The sequence below is a fragment of the Myotis brandtii genome, unplaced genomic scaffold, assembly GCF_000412655.1.
Source record: "Myotis brandtii unplaced genomic scaffold, ASM41265v1 scaffold140, whole genome shotgun sequence".
Classification (NCBI taxonomy): Eukaryota; Metazoa; Chordata; class Mammalia; order Chiroptera; family Vespertilionidae; genus Myotis; species Myotis brandtii.
In genome coordinates this window covers 2,316,022-2,329,856 of record NW_005355000.1, presented here as the reverse complement: position 1 = coordinate 2,329,856, position 13,835 = coordinate 2,316,022, and positions in this window count along the sequence as shown.

Genomic DNA, 13,835 nt, shown 5'->3' with positions numbered 1-13,835 from the left:
AAGCCCACCTTTTACACTCTGTGTACTTGAGGGCCCAGCTCAAATCTCCCCTCTGCCATAGTGCCTTTGAGGACCCTTCTCTCAAGACAGGTCTCTCCCTGTGAACCCCATCACCCCTTACAGCCTGTGCTGCTCATTCATTCAAAACATTTTTGTCTGGAGCATTAACTATGTGCCCATTACTGTTCTAGTGGCTGAGGATAGGCAGTGACAGACAAAACACCCTGCCCTCCAGAGCTGATGTTCTCATCTGTCATCGGTTCTTGTGAAATATGCCCCAAAACACTAGTTAAATTTTTCTGTGTATAATTAGTCTCTGCAAGTAATTGCAAGTTTTCTTAAAGAAGATTATAAATTTATATAATTTGTACTTTTAATACTACATCTTTAGGGAAGTAGGTGCTCATTAAATGTTTGTTACAGAATTCAGGATCAGAACATTCTTAAATCCTGTCTGCAACGCTCCCAGGAAATCATTGCTGGTGGTGCCCTGTCTGCATGTGTGATGGTTTTCACTAGAGTTAGCAATTTCAAGTTCCCACAAAGGGTAGGTCCGTGACATAGACAGCATCTTCCTCAGCTTTAGAAAGCATCAGGCCTGGAGCGGAAAAGTTACCCAGTGAGACCGGCATCACTAGCTAATGGAAGAGCTAAGTTTGTGCACATCGTGTATGTTTTTCATCTCTTGTAACCTCTGTAAGCGGGTTCTTCATCTGAAGAGTGGAGGTCCAGCACGTGGGCGGTGATGTTTCTCAACTCGCATGAGGTGCTGTACGGGGAGAGCACTGGGTGCTGGGATTCCCATGGCTGTCACACGGGCTTTTAACACAGTGGAGCCAGTGGTTCTGCGGTGGTTTGGGCAGCTCCTTGCATGGCGGACAGTTGATCTAAGAGCTGCTGTTTTAGAAAAACAGGAAACCATTTGGAAAGCCCAAATCTCAGTTGGCTCTGGTTGGCACGCATCTATGAGAGGTCGTTTGGGAGAGGGTTTCCAGGGAGAGCCACCACTACCCTGCAAATGAATTGCCCAGCCTCTTACGGAGGCTTTAGACAGGGCGCCTTTACCCTAACGAAGCAAAGCTTAAAATGCAAGTATGAAAAGTCATATATTTATAACAAGGGGGAAATAATTCATTGCTGAAATCCTGTGAGGCTTCATTCCTATCTAAGACCAGACCACTCCAAATCCACGCTGTGCGATCAGTCCCATCTATATAATGGAGAATGTAACTTGGGCAAATGACAAAGTCATCTCTGTGTCAGTGTTTTCTATTCTTTAGTTACCTCTTTGTTCCTGTTCCTGCACCGGTTTGCCCATATTTTGGTTCTTGTACTGTGATTATTGGTTAAGTAAATGTGTTAATTGATTTGTTCAGTCTTCCTGACCAGGAGTGAACTCCGCCAGCCAGAGCGCTCTTTCTCCTTTGTGCTCAGTTTTGCGCCCACAGTACCCGGTGCACACCAGCCCTGGGATGAAGGAGGGTTCGTTGCCTTTTTATTGAATACAGACTTCAAGTGTCCTGAGTTCTCTTCCGTAAGGGTTCACGCTGTGATTCCGTCCTTTCTCGCTACATGTACGGATTCAGGAGGCACAGGTCTTTTTTCACTGCTTAAACCAGAACTAGGTTATTTAATAAGATCTGGTTGGCTTATGTGTGTGGCATGGAATTATTAGAAGTGAAAATAGAGTTGTTCCCTGACAGGATCTTCATCAATTCAAACAGAATGTTTATCTCACAACCATTTCATGTTTGCCTTGTAGGTTTCCCCTCTCGGGCTCTCATGTGTATAATAATAGAAATATTTTCGTACTCTCCTCCCTTTGGCTGCCTGAAGCTTCACTGCCTTTAGGAGTGCATTTATATTCAGAGGCTCAATGGCAAAGAACTTCAACAACTTTAATCCCATTTTATATCTAAAAGGCATGCTCAACATTATCTATAGCTATCTCTTGAGAATCTAATTTCCTAAAGTTATGTTCCTGAGACTGAGTGGAAATGTTCAAAACCTAGAGTTCAAAGTTAAGTATCAAATTCAAACAAAGCCCCAACAATCCAGGCTGAGACTGATTTGTGTGGCCATAAGCAGCAACAAAATCTCCCAGTGGCGATGGGCGTAGTCACCATGATTACAGCTGAGCAAAGTCAAGCTTCTCTCTTCTGGCCCTAAGCATGCTGGATCTGCTTTTCCTAAACAGAATTTTTAGAGAACGTAACATTCATAATAAACGCAACCAGAACATGATAACAGGTATCCATGTAAGTACCACGTATCAAAACAGTGGGGCACAATATATGAATGAATTCAGTTGAGCCAAATTTTGTTACTGAGATGCAGCAACTAGCATCCAGGTGGCGCCCGAAGGAGCCCAGCCAATAGAGGGCGCTCTAGGTCCCTTCTCGCTGCTGACATGCACAACCAACATGGCAAGGTCAGGTGACATTTTCTAAACTGTTTTTTGTTTTTTTGTTTTTTGTTGTTGTTTGGGGTTTTTGGGGTTGTTTTTTTTTTTCCTTTGGTCCGTTCAATACAGAGATGAAGGAATAATTGTGATTTTGTTTTTTTGTAAATATAACCAAAATTAAAAAATAAAGATTAAAAAAATTGAGCAGGTAAAACACACGTAAGCTGCTGGTTTATGGAAGTTTCTAGCTAAGAGTTCATTCTAAAATCATTGATCGTCCAAGACACTTTGTAACTCCTTACAGCACCTTCACCACCTACTGGGTTTTAATAATACGTTTTGGGAAGTTGGATCTTTCTTCTTACGTTCTTACGAAGCATGTCTGAACAGCTGACTAGCATAACCAAAACATTTACAAGCATTGCGTCTGCTCACTCCTGATGTGTCATTAATCACTTGTCCAACATATATGTTTTGTATTGAAAATTTTCGATGCTACAATGATAATAGGTGAGTGAAGACACTTATTTGTGGATCATGTGGAAAGTCAGAGTTAAAATCTTCTGCCCTTCAGAGCGCTCTTGACAGGTAAATACGGGAATTACATGTCACAAGGAGCCCGAGCTGACATGACAGGTAAATACAGGAGTTAAATGCCACAGGGAGCTAGAATGCTCATGACAGGTAAACACGGGAATTACATGCCACAAGGAGCCAGAGCTGACATGACAGGTAAATACGGGAATTACATGTCACAAGGAGCCAGAGCTGACATGACAGGTAAATACGGGAGTTACATGCCACAAGAAACCCGAGCTGACATGACAGGTAAATACGGGAGTTACATGCCACAAGAAACCCGAGCTGACATGACAGGTAAATACGGGAGTTACATGCCACAAGAAACCCGAGCTGACATGACAGGTAAATACGGGAGTTACATGCCACAAGAAACCCGAGCTGACATGACAGGTAAATACGGGAGTTACATGCCACAAGAAACCCGAGCTGACATGACAGGTAAATACGGGAGTTACATGCCACAAGAAACCCGAGCTGACATGACAGGTAAATACGGGAGTTACATGCCACAAGAAACCCGAGCTGACATGACAGGTAAATACGGGAGTTACATGCCACAAGAAACCCGAGCTGACATGACAGGTAAATACGGGAGTTACATGCCACAAGAAACCCGAGCTGACATGACAGGTAAATATGGGAGTTACATGCCACAGGGAGCCAAAGCTGACATGACAGGTAAATACGGGAGTTACATGCCACAAGAAACCCGAGCTGACATGACAGGTAAATATGGGAATTACATGCCACAAGAAACCCGAGCTGACATGACAGGTAAATATGGGAGTTACATGCCACAGGGAGCCAAAGCTGACATGACAGGTAAATACGGGAATTACATGCCACAGGGAGCCCGAGCTGACATGACAGGTAAACACGGGAATTACATGCCACAGGGAGCCAGCTTTAATTCTTGAATGAAAGTCTAGGATGAGATGGGGACCAAATAAATGTGAGTCCAGAAAAATCAACTTGCTCCAGTCCCACAAACCCCTAGCCAACAAGCTATAAATAACGTGGAAAGGAGGAAATAAAAAGCCAGATAAAATAAATGTTTAATAAGGAGGTTGGAGAACAGAAAATAGTGACTGCAGCTTTTTTCAGACAAGGTTGTTACAATGGTCTAACTTCCAGATACGCAAACCCCATGTCTTCAGAAGTCTCACCGTCTATATAACAGAGATGGGAGGAAATATGCCACAGCCGTGGGTCCCATCTCCACGTGGTAGGGCTCAGCAGCAATTTCTCTCTGAAAGGGGCTTCATTTAACTGCGCACAGTCGGAATCTTTAGCTGGTCTTTGCTCAAAATGCCCGGGTGGGAAGGACTCTGCTGCCCTCTACTGTCCCTTCAAGCAGAGGGCGCGGATGGACAGGGAACCTCAGCACCTGAGAACTGAGAGGACGGGACTCCCCGGGCCCTGGGGACAGGACAGGCCAGCATCCCTTCTGAGGGAGAAGACCTGGTAACGAGACTTCCCCTACAAGTGGGTCCTTCCTCCCAATGGAAAGGAGGGAGCTCAAGCAGGTTTGAAGTGTCTAGGTGGCAAACTTTCTTTTAAAAATTGAGCATTATTCTTTTTTTTTTTGAAGATGATGGCACTGGAAGCTAAGAAGGAAGCCCCTGCTCCTCCCTCCCAAAGCCGAAACCAAAGCAAAGGCTTTGGAGGCAAAGGCAGCGCTGATGAAAGGCGTCCAGAGCCACACATGAAAGAAGATCTGCACTCATGTCACCCCCCTTCCGACGGTCCCGGAGGCCGCCTAAATACCCTCTGCAGAGCACCCCCAGGAGAAGCAAGCTGGCCCACTGTGCCACCATCACATTCCCCTGACCACCGTCAGCCATGGGGAGGAGAGAAGACAGCAAGACACTGTGTCCCTTGTGGATGTCAAGGCCAACAAGCACCAGATCAACAGGCTGTGGAGAAGCTCTAGGACATTGACCAGGCCTGATGGCGAGAAGAAGGCGTACGTTCGACGCCTCCTGACGATGATGCTTTGGATGTTGCCAACACAACTGGGATCATCTAACCCGAGTCCAGCTGCCTAATGCTAAATTAAAAAAATGTTATGCTGTAAAAAAAATTTGAGCATTACTCAAAAAGTTGGTTACAAAAAAACACAAAAACCCATTTCACCCAGCGATCCATTCACTTCACTCTAATATAAACATAGCAGTGACAGAGGAGCCACATTTTTAAAATTGCTATAAAGAAAATAGAGCAAGGTCAGGGCATGCGGAGCGATGGAAACACTGTCTGCACAGAGAGGCCGGGAATGGCGAGGAGTCACGACTGACAGGAGGAAGAAGCTGGAGAAGCTGGGGAAGAGCATTCCTGGCCGAGGAAACAGAAACCGCAAGGCCCTGTGGTAGGAACCTTTGGGGGTGTTTTAGGAAGAACGGGGCTGATAACTGAAGTGCAGTCCTGGGAAGTGAGAATGAGAGTCTGGGGAAGGTGACAGAGGTCAGTATCTGGGGACATATAATGTCAGCCACATCTGCAATTTTAACTTTTCTAGGAGCCACATTTTTTTAAAAAGAAATAGGTGAAAACAATTGTAATAACACATTTTATTTAACCCTGTATATCTAAAATAGTCTCATTTGATCAACCAAAGAACTTGTATGCATATGGACACAGACAACAGGGTGGTGAAGGCCTGGGGCAGGGGGTGGGGGTGGGCTAGAAGGGGTCAAGGGGAAAAAAAGGGACATATGCAATACTTCCAACAATAAAGATTAAAAAAACTTTTAACCCAGCAACCCATAAAAAACACAAAATAAAATAGTATCATTGAATATATAATCAATATAAGAAATACTAATGAGATTTCTCCTGTATGAAATCTTTTACATTCCACATGTGTGTTACACGTGCAGCACACCTATGTGAGAGAGCCACGTCTTATTCTCTCCTCCACCCACTGTGGCCTGGCATACTCTCCTCCGTACTTACTCTAAAGCCATTCTCGCAGGTGACCTGTTAAGTGACAACTCCAGTCACCTCACTAGGGGAAAGTGACATTGTTAAGCTGTGGCAGGTTGAGTTACTATGTAAACCGGAATCCATTCTGCAGAGTCCCGTGAACAATAAGAGGAAACACAATAATATTAACATGTACTGAGCACTTACAATATTCCAGAACGCTGCTTAGTCAGGGGCTCTAAACCGCATGCCCAGGGGTATGCGAGAAAAGTCACCCTGGGGGTGAGGTCCCCGCCTGCAGGACTGGTGTTCCCACTTTTGCCCCTTGCCCGGCACCCAGGCCTTTCTGCCCTGGTGACCTTCTGCACCTGGCCTATCGTGCCGACTCTGCTCCTCTCTAACTGCCTACTATAGCAGTTCAATAAGTTAAGCAGGACTCAAAACTGCGGATAAAAAAAATAAAAATTCGGTGATTATTATCAGTTGCTGGATCTTATCTACCAGCAACTCAACCTCGGTAAACAAGCAAAGATTCCTTCCACAGCTAACTTAAGTATCCCATTAAAAAGTGAAAACGTATTCAAAGTAAAACACCCACCGGTTTAAAAGAAGAAAAAGGAGGGAGGAGGAAAAACTTGAAGGAGGAGCAGGAAAGAAATGCATCAATAATTTCTCTGTCAGGTAACACTTTCTCAAACTGGCCCTGAAGCCGAAGATGAAATGGAAGTTTCTTTACTAAACAGGAATATGTAGGAGGGCTGGCCTTTGATCAAATGTCCATTTGTAATTTTGACAAGGAAATTTGCATGAAAAAAAGAGTGTGCTGGCCACACTGCGTGAGGAGTGAAGTTGGGTGATGTAAAGGAAGCCGGGGTCACACTTCTTACACAGCCTCGTCGGATAAAAGCTGATTCCTTCCGCGGTGCACGTGGGAAGGTTTTCAAGCTGCAGAGGATGTTTAAGGACAAGCAAAGTATGTGTGTTCTGTGCTTCAACACAAAGGACTTCCCATCTTTTCAGGCCTGAGCGTGGGCTGACAATGTTTCATCTTACACATATTAGGGACTGGGATGGAGAAAAGCAAAAACGGCAACAGGAACATCATCAGCCATCTATTCTTAGTAGTTATTCTCTGGTAGGATTAGTTATAAACCTAGCCATCTCTGTTTAGTTTCCCCTTTAAAATGCTATCAAAAGACCAATAGCTGTCTTCTAAGAGTTAACTAAAAAAAAAAACCTGTGTATCATATAATAATCCAAGTGAACACGAGTATTTATATGTAAAAGCATTGTGGTACACAAATATGACTGTTTTTTCTTATCATTCAGAGTATTCGTGTGCTACTTGGTAAGAAAGCTGTTTGTAGAGAGAACCTTTGGGTGATGTGCAGCTACAGCACTAACTCAGGGAGTGAAAACGATTTAGCACAACTCTCCCCTCCTCTCCCCACTCATTTTCCATCCAAAGCATGCATAGCATCTTAAAGACTGTGCCACAGTAAGACTTAATAGATACTGTGGGATGAAAGACTATTCTACACAGCATTAGTAGATCTGGAAAAGGGAAACAAATGAAGCGTAGTCTGCTTTTGGTTTGGGGAGGCAACATGGGACTATGGTCCAGCGCTTGAGCTTTTGAATCTCACATTTTGGTGCATTATCCCAGGTAAACCTGACCAACTTGGTCACCTTGTGTTTAGTTAGTAAATCTCTCTAAACTTCTGTTTCCTTATCTTTAAAACAGAGATATTGGCATCTACCACATAAGATAATGTATATAAACAGCTAGGATGTAAAAAATGTTCAGTAGGTAGCTTTTCAGTTTTATAAATGACCCCTCACAAGTTTTCCACAAAACTTCCATCCTTAGCTCCACCATCACTGGGACATGCCTTTAAGTATGTGCATTTGTTTGTACACATCCCTTCCGCAGTCTTCCTTCAGTTGTCCTCACTGCTGGTATGTACACAGCACTCACCAAGCTGATAGAAGGGTGTGCCTGATAGACAAGTTTATGTCTTTGGAGGTGACCTCTCTCTGTGAAGACACTGTTCCTGGTGTCAGGTGTCCAGGAGATCGAACTTGAGTGGATTATCTCAGAGTCAATACCACATTTTCTAAATATCACGAGTGAAAATAAATATCTAGCTCCTGAGTATTGGATTGTTTCTACTATAAACTTTGCTATGCAAAACCTGTTTCCTTTCTTTAACATTCTCTCCACAAGACATAGACATCTTAAAAGAACCTTTCAGGATATGATAACTGATTTCTTCAAATAGCCTTAGGCTTTTTTCCTTCTTCTCTTCTGTGTCTACTTAATCTAAGAAGTCAAAAAAGAAGCAAGCAGGGAAACAGAATCTGAAATTAGAGTTAGGCCTGCAGCTCTCCATTCATGAAATATTTATTTCATTACTTATCCTAGGAAGCTTATTAGCCTCGACTTTTGAAAGTCAGTAATCCATAATTTAGGAGGCCAGATGAGCTGATCTTACAAAGACCAACATCTGGTCCTGAGGAATAGGGAAGATGTTTGACTATGCTTCCTTGATTTTAGCCGAGAGTGAAAAACCTTGGTACCTGGTCTGCTTCCAACAATTCTGACCTTCTACTGATGATCTTAAATTACACATTGAACACTTTGCAAAACAAGACCTCTTATAATTTCCATAAAGATCCTTGAAATCTTTGTTCCATTGAAGAACATTTAAAGGGCAAGCACTGACCACACCTGATGAAGGCTGCTCATTAAGACCTTCCTGAAAATTCTTAGAAATATCCATTTCTGCAATAACTAATTACTCTGAATTCAGGCATTGAATATTATTTTACAGAAAATAATTCTGGATCAATTATTCTAAATAAAGCATAAGTACATCATGTATTTTAGCCTGAAAGAAATAGGGGGAAAGCAAAGTATATTTTACAGAAAATAATTCTGGATCAATTATTCTAAAGAAAGCATAAGTACATCAATGTATTTTAGCGTGAAAGAAATAGGGGGAAAGCAAAGTAGACTCTACACCATCAATGGATTTGACCTGATCTGTCTACCACAAGTTTCCTTAAAAACAGCTATATTGAGATATAACTCACATGCCAAAAAATTCACCCCTTTAAAGTATATAATTTAGTGGTTTCTTAAGAATGTTCACAGAGTTGTGCAACTATCAGCGCGATTTAATTTCAGAACATTGTCATCATCTCAAAAAAGACATTATTTTCAAGGTTTTTTTGGACTATTCTGGGACTCTTGTATTTTTATATGAATTTTAGGTTCACCATTTTCCATTTCTGTAAAAGTAGCAGCTGTGATTTTAATAGGCTATAGATTGAGTTTTTAGATCAATTTGGAGAGTATTGCCATTTTACCAATATTAAGTCTTGTAATCCATGACTGTGGGATGTCTTTCCATTTATTTGGTCTTCTTAAATTTCTTTCAAAAATGTTTCATAGTTTTTAGTGATAAGTGTTATACACTTTTGTTATATTTATTCATAAGTATTTTATTATTTTTGATAAACAGAACCTTTATAAATATTATAAACTGTAAGTATAATTGTTTTATTTTAGACTCATTCATTACTAGTGTAAAGAAATACAATTGAGTTTTCAATTGATCTTGTATCCTGTACCCTTTCTGAACTCATTTATTAGATCTAATATTTTTAAGTGGATTACTTGGATTTTCTATATACAGGATCATGTGATTTACAAATAGAGATACTTTTACATTTCCCTTTCTAATCTGAATGCTTTCTTTTTCTTGCCTAATTGCCCTGACTGAAAGTACAATGCTGAATAAAGGTGTTAAGTGGGTACCTTTGTCTTGTTCCTGATCTTGGGAAAAAGCATTCTGCCCTTTATCATTTAGTATGATGTTAGCTATGAGTTTTTTATAGATAACATTTACCAGGTTGGGAAAATTCCCATCTCTTCCTAGTTTGCTGAATGTTTTATCATAAAAGGGTGTCGGATTTTTGTCAAATGCTTTCCCTAGGTTTCTTGAGATGGTCATGTGTTTTTTGTTAGTTATTTTGTTAATATAGCATATTACACTGATATTTTTCATATGTTGAAACAATCTTCTATCCCTGGGGGATAAATTAGACTTGTGAAGTTCTGTCAGATTTTGTATAATACTTTATGTCTTACTAAGTTTGGTTTGCTAGTATTTTTGCATTTATAAATCATAAGGAATATTAATCTATAGTTTTTTTTTCTTGTCATGTCTTTGTCTGGTTTTGGTATCAAGGTAATACTGGCTACACAGATTGAGTTGGGAAGTATTTCCTCCACTTCTAGTTTTTGAAACATTTTGTGAAATATTAGTAATAATTCTTCCTTAAACATTTCATAGATTTCATCTGTGAAGCCATCCGAGCCTGGCTTATCTTGTAGAATTTTTTTTATTGCTGATCAATCTCTTTACTTGTTATATATCTATTCAAACTTTGTATTTATTGAATCAGTTTCATAGGAATTTTCCTATTGTATCTAATTTATCTTATTTGTTGCTGTCAATTACAGTATTCTTTTATGCTTCCTATTCTATCTCTAAGAGTGGTCATGATGTACCTCTTTTATTTCTGATGTGGTAATTTGAATTTTCTCTCTTTTTTCTCGATTAGTCAAGGTAAGGTTTTGTCATTTGTTGTTTGTCTTTTCAAAGGGTCAACTTTTGGTTTTATTGACTTTCTCCATTGTTTTTCTATTCTCTATTTTATAAATTCCCACTATAATCTTTATTAATTTACTTCCCTCTGCTAGGGTTGAGGTTTTATCCGCTTTTATTTATTTGTTTGTTTGTTTGTTTATGTATTTAAATTAAGTCTTTATTGTTGAAAGTATTACATATATCCCCTTTTGCCCCCATTGACCCCTTCTAGCCCTTCGTTTTTTTAAAGGGGCAAGGTTAGATTATTAATTTGAGACTTTTTCTTTCTTTCTAATGAAAGCATTTGCATCTATAAATTTTACTCTAAACATGCTTTTAACTGATCTCATAAATTTAAATGTGTTTTCATTTTTATTCTTCTCTTTCCTTTCTAAAAATATTTATTTGTTTATTTAATTATTTTTAATTCTCACCTAAGGACATGCTTTTTATTGATTTTAGAGAGAGAGGAAGGGGGAATGAGAGAGAAACATCCATGTGAATAAGAAACATTGATCAATTGCCTCCCATAAGTACCCTGCCTGCGGATCAAACCCACAATCTAGGTATGTGCCCTGAATGAACCCGAAACCTTTTGGTGTACAAGACAACACTCCAACCAACAGAGCTACCCAGCCAGAATTTTTATTTATTGATTGACTTTAGAGAAAGAGAGGTTGGAAGAGAGAGAGAGACAGAGAGATATTGATTTGCTGTTTCACTTATTTATGCATTCATTGGTTGATTCTTATATGTTCCCGGAGAGCGAACCTGCAATGTTGGCATATTGGGATGATGCTCTAACCAACTGAGCTACCGGCCAGGGCTAATTCCCTTTTATTTCTTCTTTGACCCATTGGCTATTTAAGAATTTGTCATTTAATTTCCACATATTCTTGAATTTCTAGAATGTCCATCTGTTTTTTATTTCTAATTTCATTGCATTGTAGCTAGAGGACATACTTTTAATTAATTATTTTTTATTATGTTTTATTTTATGGCCTAACATATGGTAATTTTTACAACTCGTTTCACATGCATTTCAGAAGAACCTTATATTCTATTGTTCTTGAGTGACGTATCCTGTGGGTGTCTATTAGTTCTACTTTGCTTTATGATGCTGTTCAAGCCTTCCTTTGCCTTGTCTATTTTCTGCCTAGTTGTTCTATGTATTACTGAAAGTGAAGAAGTACTGAGGTCCTCAATTATAATTGTGGAATTATTACTCCCTTTAGTTTTGTCAGTTTTTGCTCACATACTTTGAAGCTCTGTTGTTAGATGCATATCTATATATATAAAAGCCTAAGAGACCGAACAGCTGAATGACTGGTCACTATGACACACACACTGACCACCAGGGGGCAGATGCTCAATGCAGGAGCTTCCCCCTGGTAGTCAGTGTGCTCCCACAGCAGGAGCGCCACTCAGCTGACCAACGGGCGCCAGACACAGGGCTCACAGCTGGCAAGCACTGCTGTGGCGGCATGAGCCTCTCCCAATTGGGACTGACTGGGCATGAGCCTGCAGCAGGCGCAGAAAGGCCAGGATGAATGGGAGTGGCAGGCAGGAGTGGCAGGTGGTGTTGGACTGCCGGTTTCGGCCTGATCCCCGCAGGGCACACTGAGGGACCCCACTGGTGCACAAATCGTGCACCGGGCCTCTAGTCTATAATAATAAAAGCATAATATGCTAACTAGACTGGACAGCCAAACGACCTTCTGGACGTCATTCTGAAAGTCTTTCTGGATGAAGCCATGGTGGCGGAGGCCAAGGCAGAGGCAGTTAGAGGCGATCAGGCAGACAGGCAAGCAGTTAGGGGCATCAGGCAGGCAGGCAGAGTGGTTAGGGGTGATCAGGCAGGCAGGCAGGTGAGTGGTTAGGAGCCAGTGGTCCCGGATTGGGAGAGGGATGTCTGACTGCTGGTTTAGGCCTGACATCCCCCGATGAGTTCCAGATTTCGAGAGGGTGCAGGTCGGGCGGAGGGACCCCCACCCCCCACTCCCCGCTCTGTGCACGAATTTCGTGCACCAGACCTCTAATATGTTTATAGTTGTTATGTGTTCCTGATGGATCGATCATTTTATTACATAAACTGTCCTTCTTTGTCTCAGTAACTTTTTTTATGAAGTATTTTTTTTATATTAACAACTGGCATTTTGTCTAATACTATCCACGAATTTCATGCACCGGACCTCTAGTATGTTTATAATTGTTATGTGTTCCTGATGGATTGATCATTTTACTATATAAAATGTCCTTCTTTGTCTCAGTAACTTTTTTATGAAGTATTTTTTTATATTAACATCTGGCGTTTTGTCTAATACTATTGCCACAGCAGTGTTCTTTTAGTTATTGTTGGCTTGGCATGTCATTTTCCATTCCTTTGCTTTCAACCTATTCAGAATGCTGCAGGCTGAAATAAAAGGATGCCAGACAAAAGCATGAAAGCACATGAAGACAAGAAAGAACCAGAAAAGGCAACTACATAGTAAATGTAAAAGATGGCAGCATATATTTGGGTCATAGATTTAGGTTTGATCCCCGGTCAAGGCACATGCAAGAAACAACCAATGAATACATAAATAAGTGGAACAGCAAAATCAATGTTTCTCTCTCAAATCAATAAATATTTTTAAAAGAAAAAATATAATGTTTTAAATTCTTCTTTGTTTTTGACAGATAATTTTATTAGATATATAATTATTGGTTCATAGTCTTTTTCTTTCAGCCCTTGAGTATGTCATCTGCTGTCTTCTGGCCTCCATGGTTTATTATTTAAAAAATCAGCTATTAATTCTATTGAGGATCCACTGTACATGATGAATCACTTTTCTCTTATTACTTTCATGATTCTCTCTTTGTCCCTGGCTTTTGACAGTTTGATTATGATGTTCCAAGTGTATATCTCTTTGAGTTTACCTCTCTGAGAACTTATTGAGCTTCTAGAATGTATAGATTAATATTCTTCATCAAACTTGGGAAGTTTTCAACCATTATTTTTCAAATATTCTTCCTGCCCCTTTCTTTATCTTCTCTCTTTCAGGGATTCCTATTATGCATATATGGATGCATGTGGCAGTGTTCTACAGGTCTCTGAGACTTCTAACATTTTTTTCCCATTCTTTTTAACTTCTTTTCCTTGACTGGATAATCTCAATGATCAATTTTTAAGATTGCTAATTCTTTTTTAAATTTTATTTGTTAACTAGAGGCCTGGTGCACAAAAATTTGTGCACTGGGGGGGGGGGGCCCCCGGCCTGGCCTTG